Below are 9,981 nucleotides of genomic sequence, written 5' to 3'. Positions count from 1 at the left end.
AACTCTTAAACCTACTCTTTAGATTGAAATTACTACAAACACTTGAGGAAAATTGTTTGCCATATCAGTTAACATTGCACATACACATAACCCATGACTTAAAAATTCTGTCCTGAGGTACATGCATAAGAGAAATGTATATATATTCAATAAGAGACATACTCAAGAACACTCATTCATTTGACATTACAGTTGACCCTTGAACAACACGTAGGTTTGAGCTACATGAGTTCACTTATTCACAGATATTCTTTTATAAATACAATACAGTATTACAAGTAAATTTTCTCTTCCTTATGATTTTCTTAGTAACATTTTCTTTTCTCTAGATTACTTTATTGCAAGAATACAGTACATAATATACACAATATACAAAATATGTACTAATCAACTGTTTATGTTATTGGTAAGGCTTTCAGTCCGCAGTAGGCTATTAGTAATTAAGTTTGGGGGAAGCTAAAAGTTACATGCCAATTTTCGAGTGCACGGTAGGCAATGTCCCCTAGCCCCCCTGGGTTGTTCATGAGTCAACTGTATGTGAATAAACAAAGCCTGAAAACAACCAAATATTTGGCAATCAGCTAATGAACAAATACACTGTTGTATAATCACACCATGAAATACTGATGAGCAACAAGTATGAATGAAATACAACTACATGCAATAACATGGGTACATCTTAGAAAAATGATGTTGAGTGAAAGTAACCAGGCTCAAAAAGAATGCATTCTACAAAATTCAATTTATATAAAGTACAAATACAGACAGAACTAATCTATAATTTTGGATTCAGGATCGTGCCTTGCCTTACAGGGGATGTGGCCTGGTCATTGTCCCAAGAGTAATGTTCGGTTTCTCGTTCTGGGTACTGGTCACATGGTTTTATTCACTTGGTTAAAATTCATCAGGCTGTACACTTATGATTTTTGCCTTTTTCTCTACTGATTATGCTTTAGTAAAACGTTGAAACAAGGGGATCCTTGGGTGGCTCAGCGAGTTAGCGCCTGCCTTTGGCCCAGGATGTGATCCTGGAGTCCCGGGATCGAGTCCCACATCAGGTTCCCTGCATGGAGTCTGCTTCTCCCTCTGCCTGTGTCTCTGCCTCTCTCTCTCACTCTCTCTCTCCGTGTGTGTCTCTCATGAATAAATAAATAAAATCTTTTTTTAAAAGTTGAAACAAAACAACGTACATGTATTTCTCCTACAATTCAATAATTTGCAATGACTTTCCATTATCTATAAAACCACACATACACCGTTTGCATCTTTATTTATGCAATTTCTCCTTATTGCAATATCCTTCAATCTCCACGTGCCTGGCCTGGTAAATCAATTATGTCCCTATTTATACAGGACAGTCCTAGTTTAAAGTTTTTGCCCTGGAGTAATTATTAAATACCTGGAATTGTTCTAGTTATTTAAGACATCTCTCCTACTTTTTATAGTCGTCTTTACCATACTTAATTTAAGAGCAAATTTCTAGTGACTCTTTTTTCCCATTCTTTCCAAAGCATCCAGCTTCGTTTTCATAGAAATAATATTTCAGAGTGCCTGGGTGGCTCAATTGGTTAAGTGTCTGCCTTCGGATCAGGTCATGATCTCAGTGTCCTGGGATCGAGCTCTGCATTGGGCTCCCTGCTCAGCAGTGAGCTTGCTTTTCCCTCTCCCTCTGCCTCCCCTCATGCTTTCTCCCCGCCCCTTTCAAATAAATAAAATTTTTTTTAAAAAAAGAAATAACATTTTATATAACATGAAAATAAATTATATCTATATAATAACAAGTAAAAATGGCAGAAACAGTAAAAATGGGACCAGACCTTACTGGCTCTTGGGTACTCAAAGGATGGAGAAGTGTGCTGGCTGCACTGTGTTAGATTTGCATCAATACCAAGCAGTATGTGCTACAGAAAGAATGAGGGGTCTTAAGCTAATCTATCTAGTCAGGTAATTGGAAATTGGATAAGAGAATTTCTACTACATATCTGTCTGCTAAGGAAACTGATTTGGCTTCTAGTGGACTCTTGGTCTCCTTCAAACTGAGTATGGATTTAGTCAAAGGTTTGAAAAAGGCTTTGGGGTAAGCTCACTGCTCTCCTGTAGACCTAGAAGTCAGCATTTATCTTCAGAGGCATATCTGGGGGTACCTGGCTGGCTCAGTCAGAAGAGCATGGGACTCTTAATTTTGGGATTGTGAGTTCAAACCCCAATTGGGTGCAGAGATGACTTCAGAGGCATTTCTCTTCCTTATATAGCTAGATTTGTGGCCCAAAACCAGCAAGGAAAGCACGTCACTAGGACACGGCTTATCCTAGTGGTACCCAGAGTTTTCCTCTCATCTGTCACCCTCAGCGAGTTATATGTTGGCACAACCACAGAAATCGGCTGCCTAATCACTAGCCAGTCCCTTGACAGAAGTATAAGGGAAGAGGAAGGAAACATAATGGGATTAGAAAAGCAACAAAGTAGACTGAAGCCAAAGATGACATCAGGCTTCTGGGGAGACTCAGAGGTAAAGAAACATATTGGAAGAAAGGACATTAGTAATTCATATTGTTTTGAGAAGATCTGTCCAGCTTGATACTAAATTCTTTGGCAGGTGAAATTTAGAGAATCCCTTTCCATTAACTTGCCACTTCACATTATACATTTATAGGGGGGGAGAAAACCCCAGAGATGGAACTTTTACCATCTAACTGTCCAATTACCCAGTAGAGGAGACAGATTTACTGAGTTTTTTTTTAATCTGGCAATATCCATTGTGTCCTAGTCAAGCCCATCAGGAACAAAGTGACCAGAATGTCTGGAAGAGGGGAATTAGATCAAAGTGCTCTTCCATCCTGGATACCCTTAAATAATGTATGGGATTAAGTCTTACAAAGAATGGAATTCAATTAACTGGTTCCTTTTACTGTTCTCCTAAAGCAACACTGCCTGAAGGGATACATAAGCCCTAGGACAGAGGCACATCACTTAACCTTGGGTAGAATGAATTATTTTTATATGATTATTTTACTGTGGTAAAAATATCTCATAACCACCTTTTAGCTGTTCCAAAAAGTCTCAGAACCTTGTCAACATACTTGCCCATCATGAATGGAGGGAGCATGGAAGCAACAGAGGCAGATGTATTGTCAGAAGAGAATGGAAGGGGCAAAAGTAATGTAAGGGGCCATGAATTCCAAATTTATTTCATATTCCAATAGTTTTCAAACCTAAAAAAACAGCAAAACTCTTTGTTTTCCCAAATAAATGTATAAATACATAAAGGAGGTCTTCTCTGATTGAAGCAAGAGAGAGGTACAAAGTTCCCACCAGCCCACAACTTCTTATGCCTCCCTCCCCAGGCAGCCTCTGGGGTCACTGTACAGGGAAACCAGCTTCTTAGAAGACATTATAAAAACAACTGACAACAAACTGCCTGGCAGATGTGCTAACAGGAGAGCCCTGTAGGGCCCCCTTCCTAGTTCCCAGAGCACAAGCACTGCCTTAAATGGCCATCTGGAGACAATTAGGGTCAACAGCTTAGAAACTATTTGAAAATGTACAAAATCCTATTATCTCTTCCCTTTGGGAACAATGCTCATGTTCGAGGCACTGCTCTGGGTACCAGAAGAGGGGAGAACCAAATGCTGGAACCCTCTGAATTACACATGAATATGACATAGGGAAAGGTTATTTTGTCCTTGGACGCAAAACAAATACACCTCTAATAATCTGGAGGGGAACTTCCTGTTGGACATCAGGTTTTTTGAAAAGCAGAGATCACAGCTCTCCAAGTGCAGAGTAAAAGCTCTCCAGCTTTTTCAAAGACAGGTGAAAAATAATACACCTTCTGGGGGTGAAGGCTGGTGAACCCCCAGCAAACTCAACAGGCTCAATTGCTGCCTGTTGAGTTGCAATTGCAACAGCTCAATTGCTGCTCCCATCCTTTCTCCCTTAACTCCTCTTGCTAAGGAATTAAAGTGTGAAGAGGATTGGAGGGTCAAAGGAGGAGCAAGAAGAATAGCTAACGATGTTCACATGGAAATGAAGGGAGAATATCCACCCAGGCACACTCGAATGTGCTAGAAAAGGATGTGTGAAAATTGCGAATGAGACTGTATAAAATCAAACTGTGCCTACTTCCTCTACTTCCTGCCTCCAGGCTCATCAGAATATAGTCTTTTTAGAAACATGAAGGTGGAAATAATCAAATGTGGTCTTTCTATAACTCTTCTAATTTTCAGTGAGAACAGTTACCTGGCTTCATAGCATGCCTGTTTGTTAGTTTTCCAAGTGGGTGTGTTGGCAGAGTGTACATCTCTGTGTGTGGAGGACAAGGTAGGCTGGGGGGGAAGGCAGATGTCCCTTCACCCTTAGAAAAAGAGCTGAAGAAACTGACATCCAACCTGTGGGGTCAGTTTTGGCTGAGAACGGTGCCTTGCCTTGGGCCATGTGTTCCCTGCTACCTGAGAGGACCGCACACAGAGCTAGAAGAGCAGATACCCACAAACCTGCCATCCCCCAGAGATTTTAATGTGACCTAACTGTAGCTGGAGAGTGCATTAGGTTGGAGCAAAAAGAAAACATTAACTCAGTTTTCAAAAGGCAAACTTTGAAGCGCCACCTGGGTGGCACAGTCAGTTAAGCAACAAACTCTTGATTCGGGCTCAGGTCATGATCGTAGGGTTGTGAGATCTCAAGCCCTGAGTTGGGCTCCATGCTGGACATGGAGTCTGAATGGGATTTTCTCTTACCCCCTGCACCTCCCCCTCCTTAATGTACATTTTTTAAAAAAGGAAAAGGAAACCTTCCAAAAATGAATTCTCTAGAGAGTTTGAAGTCTTACAAGTTACATTGATTTAAAGAGAGAGTCTTCCAAGAGGTAAGGAAATTCATTTTGTCTACCAGAAGTTATACGAATCAAGGTGAATTTACTCCATATAGTCATTTCTTGTCTTACTCACTCACTTTCTTCTTCTGACCCCTCCCTACCCCTGCCTTCTTCATAGGTCCCACCTAAAGCAAGGAACTGATCTCCTTCAACTGTGTTCTGGGGTTACATAAATATGGGAACTGACCTGTGAAAACCAGGATGACAATTACTTCTTTATGGGCTTGTTTTGTGTGGTCACCTATTTTTTTCTTATGTACTTGACCCATAATTGGAGTAGGCAACTACAGGTCTCAGCCATGTGTCAGCTTTGGGTTTTTTGCTCAAATTTCATGGCTTCTGATTGCAGTTAAAGACAAGTAGGTTATTTTCCTCCTTGTTTATCATTTTAAAAATGGGTATTTTGTTGAAAAAGTGGACCAAAAAAAACCTAACTAGTATCATCAATTATTTTTTAAAAAAACTAGATTAACAACTGCTTATGGTAGATAGGAAAAAATATACACACACTGAAATACACATACATACATACATACATATACCCACTCAACACAAAATCTCTTCACACATGTAGGCATCTTATGCACTAATTCTTAACTACTGCAAACATTGATTAGTCTATTCCAAATTTTCCCCATGTTTACATAGTAAAACAAATATATTACTTAATCTTGAGATTGGACCTCTTCAATGGTCAGTGTTTCTAAAGCTTTCAACCACTTCAAAAGGTATGAAAACTCTGGTAATATCTTTCCTATTAGAGATTTTTTTTCCTAAAAGAAAGTCATTTAATAGCCAGAACCTGACTCTCTTTCTTTTCTCTCTCTATTTCTCTGCCTATAGTGTCTATACATACTTCCTAGTCTTCTTCCTTTCTTCTTTGAAAGAAGAAATTGCTTTTCATTGCCATTCTGTTGCAGAAAGAGAAGGACTAGAGACCCATAGCATATCCATATCAACAGTATGATATCAGTTCATCTTTTGCAATCACAAAAGCTTAATTCTCCTTTATAACAGAGATACCTTTCCTCCCACCCAATGGTTAAGAGCTGAGGAATCTGCATACAATGGCATCCTGGGGTGACTGGGTGGCTCAGTCAGTTAAGTGTCTGCTTTCAGCTCAGGTCATGATCCCAGAAGTTCTCTTCTAGTAAGACAAGAATCCAAGGTTTGAATCCTGACTCTGCCATTGGCCCCCTGAGTGAAACTTGAATTTCTCATTTGTTACATTCTTATCCCAGGGTGGCTGTGAACCCTGGGGAAAATATACCTAACATGGTGGATGCTGTGCTAATTCTTTGTTACTCCTATTGAGAGCTAGAGACTAATTCTCTTCCTTTGGAACACAGTCTGGCCTTAGTAACTTGCCTTTAAGAATAGATCTCTGAGGCCAGGTCATTAGAAGTTTTTTTTAGCTTCTACCCAGGCCTTATGGAACAGTAGCTCTGGAAGCCCCGAGCTGCCATATAAGAAGTTCAACTATCTTGAGACCACTCTGCTAAGCAAGGCCATGTAGAAAGACTTTGAGATTACACAAAAAGGAGATGCCTGTTCAGCCTGAGCTGTTTCAGCCCCAAGGTATTCATGTCATCCTGGTAGAGGCCCTCAAACATTGTGGGGAGCTAAGAAGAGGCACAGGTGATCCCAACAAACTGCCCAAATTGCAGTCATAGCAAAATAAATGATCATCATTGTTTTAAGTCACCAAGTTATACAAGAGTATCCATCCAAGATCCTTGAAGCAGAGACAGTGCATAACTCATCTTCTCCCCCATGATTGTTGAACACAGAGTTTCATAGGTACCTATTCACTCTTCATTGCCAAACAAATATTGTGCTTGTCAGGAGATAGTTATGGAAAACAGAAGTCAGCACTAACTCACCACTGCACTAAGTTGAAAGAAGTCATCTTGATTTGCATGCCATTTGGAAGAGTACCCTTCTGGTCTTTAGCAAGAATTGTAAAGGTCCCCTTTAGAGCTGTGGAGATCCAAACAAACCCATCAGAGAGAACCTCAAGAAGAATCTAATGATGTTAAGACATCAGGAGAATGCAGAAGGAGAACACTCATCTTAATGGGATTCACCTGCATAGGGATGAAGCATTTGGGCAGAAAAGTAGACTTCTACTTTAATTTCCATGATATACGGTCGATGACTTTTACACTATACATAATATTCCCTGCCAAATCACTAGTAGCCTGACGCACACAAATTCCATTTAGTTGCCTTAATAAAACACAGATAGGCTAACAGCACCATTGATTGACCTTGGGGCTGTGGGCAGAGAAGAGGTCTGCGTAGGAGTGTTTACACCTCCCTGAAACCTCTGATGGGACATTAGGTACTTTACATGGATATACTCTTTATGATTTTCGTTCACTTTTTTTTTCAAGGAGCTCAATAAAAAGTCACTGTGAGAAATGAAGAAAGAACTTTCAGAGGAAATGATGGTATCTTTCTTTAAAATATTTACCAAAGGAAATCATATGTGAAGCTATTTTCTTTGTGTGAACAGGATGTCTTCCATACATTTACATTTCCTAGTCTAAGCTTGAGATTCACAAACGTGAATTCATACAGAATCCCAGGCTCCCAAATATGCACAATAGCATGTCAACAAACCAATCTTAAAAAACTGGAAGTAGAAAATGAAACCCTAACTTTTCTACCCTTCCATTCATCATCCTCTTAAGTGATGTTCTTGTTCAGACTATAATTCATTAAAAAACAATAATTAGGTTAAATAGTTTGAATGAGATCTTACAGAATGTCTGAGTTGGAAGGTATCTTCAAGATCATTTTTTATTCTTAGGAGCTAGAACCTCTCTTTAAAGAAACTCTGAAGAAGTCCCTTATGTAAAATAGGTGACATGGAGAGATGCTCTTGTTGGATGGGAGTTGGGTTGGGAGTGGGCTAAGGCATTGTGGTCACTCTTGAAATCCCTCAGCAGAACCTATAGAAGAATATGAAGTGGTCTCTTTTCCATCTTGCAAGATGGCAGGCAAAAAAGCCGAGAAGCCGGATACTAAGGAGAAGAAACCTTAAGTCAAGAAGGCTGATGCTGGTGGCAAGGCAAAGAAGGGTAACCTCAAGGTTAAAATGCCAAAGAAGGGGAAGCTCCACTGCAGCCGAAACCCTGTCCTAGTAAGAGGAATTGTAGATATCCCCAATCAGCTCTGTATTCCAGAAAAGCCATGTATAAGAGGAAGTATTTGGCAGCTAAATCCAGGGTTGAAAAGAAAAAGAAGGAGAAGGTTCTTGCTACTGTTACAAAACCAGTTGGTGGTGACAAGAATGGTGGTACCTGAGTGGTTAAACTTCGCAACATGCCTAGGTATTACCTGTGCCTCAAAAGCTGTTGAGCCATGGCAAAAAAAACTTTCAGTCAGCATGCGAGAAAGTTGCAAGCTAGCGTCACTCCTGGGACCATTTTGATCATCCTCAGGTGCCACAGAGGCAAGAGGATAGTTTTCCTGAAGCAACTGAGCAGTGGCTTGCTACTTGTGACTGAACCTCTGGCTCTCAACTGAGTTCCTCTGTGAAGAACACACCAGAAATTTATCATTGCCACTTCCACCAAAATTGATATCAGCAGTGTGAAAATCCCCAAACATCTCACTGACGCTTATTTCAAGAAGAAGCAGCTGCGTAAACCCAGACAGCAGGAAGGGGAGATTTTTGACACAGAGAAGGAGAAATACAAGATTACAGAGCAGCGCAAGGTTGATCAGAAAGCTGTGGACTCACAAATTCTGCCAAAAATCAAAGCTGTTCTCAGCTTCAGGGCTACCTCTGCTCTGTGTTTTCTCTCATAAATGGAGTTTGCCCTCACAAATTGATGTTCTAAATTTCTTACAAAGAACCTAGTTAAACAACTGATCCATTTCAAAAAAAAAATGAATATGAAGTGGTTTTCAAAGATGTAAGCCCACGCTTTCTTTTTACAAATTAACAAACTAAGACCTAGAGAAGTTTCATGGGAGCACAATGTCAGACACCTAAGTCAATGGCATTACCAAAACTAGAACCTGAGACTTCTATTCATAGATTAGGCTCCATTGGCTCACTCTTGTCAAGTCTGAACTAATCACTTAACCTGCTGACACTGAGCAGGTGACATAATGTGACGGCAATACATATACACAGCAGAGGCAGCTGGCCACCTTTATCCTGAGGCAGGTACCCAACATATGCAGAAGAGCACCTTCACCTAGCCTCCACTTACCTAAGGGACAAGCCCAAGCATCACCAACCAATCAGCATCACACAAAGACATTGCTCTCCTAATATGAGACAGAAATCATGACCTTTGACCTTTAAAAGACCCACTTCACTCTACTCTCCAAAATCTCATCCCCCCAGAGTCTAAACTCTGTATTGGATTGAGTATTCTGCTTGATAATAACACTATTCCTACTAAGCACTCAATCTTTGGTCTTCTAGTATTTTCTCTTTAATGTTACCCTGCATAATACCACCCACATTCATATGGATATGAACTTACAGGCTGGCTAAATCAAAGTAAACACCAATAAGATACTCAACAGATTCCATCAGAAAAGATGACTATGCTCAGAATATATACTTTTCCATATCCTCAGCAGCATCTCAATTTTCCTAAAGAAAAAAAATTATTTAGAAAATTACCTCTAATTTTACTGTAAATTTCCCATTCAGATACACAGCTAATATAATCTTAGTCATAATAGGTGTTCAGAAATGAAAATGCACAGTTCTTGAGATAGTCTAAGGAGATTAAAACAAAAATAACACAGATGGATCCACACCATCTGAACCTCATCTTCCTCATTCTCCATGGGTTTAACTAATGTCTTTCTGCTGCCAGTTGGCCAGAACATTAAGCCTCACCAATCCAAACATTTGAGTAATTCTGGACTTTTCAGCTAAATTTCTCAGAGCAAGCCAAACATCCACCCACCATACCCCAGACATGACTTCAGAAAATATTTCTCCATTTCCAATCCTTGAAACAGCATGAATCCTGGTTACAGTAACTTTTACCCACCATTTAAATGATTGGATAGTAATAAAGATTTATTAAATCAGCAACTTATTTAGCAATTTAAGCCTTAAATTGTTACAG

General features: G+C 39.8%; 1 pseudogene; it reads left to right on the top strand.

Moving 5' to 3' along the window:
* Nucleotides 1-7,871: 7,871 nt before the first annotated feature.
* On the top strand, nt 7,872-8,724 carry LOC100684303 (annotated as a pseudogene).
* The last annotated feature ends 1,257 nt before the right edge of the window (nt 8,725-9,981 follow it).

The sequence above is a fragment of the Canis lupus genome, chromosome 5 (assembly GCF_011100685.1).
Source record: "Canis lupus familiaris isolate Mischka breed German Shepherd chromosome 5, alternate assembly UU_Cfam_GSD_1.0, whole genome shotgun sequence".
Classification (NCBI taxonomy): domain Eukaryota; kingdom Metazoa; phylum Chordata; class Mammalia; order Carnivora; family Canidae; genus Canis; species Canis lupus.
This window is presented reverse-complemented; position numbering and strand designations above follow the sequence as displayed.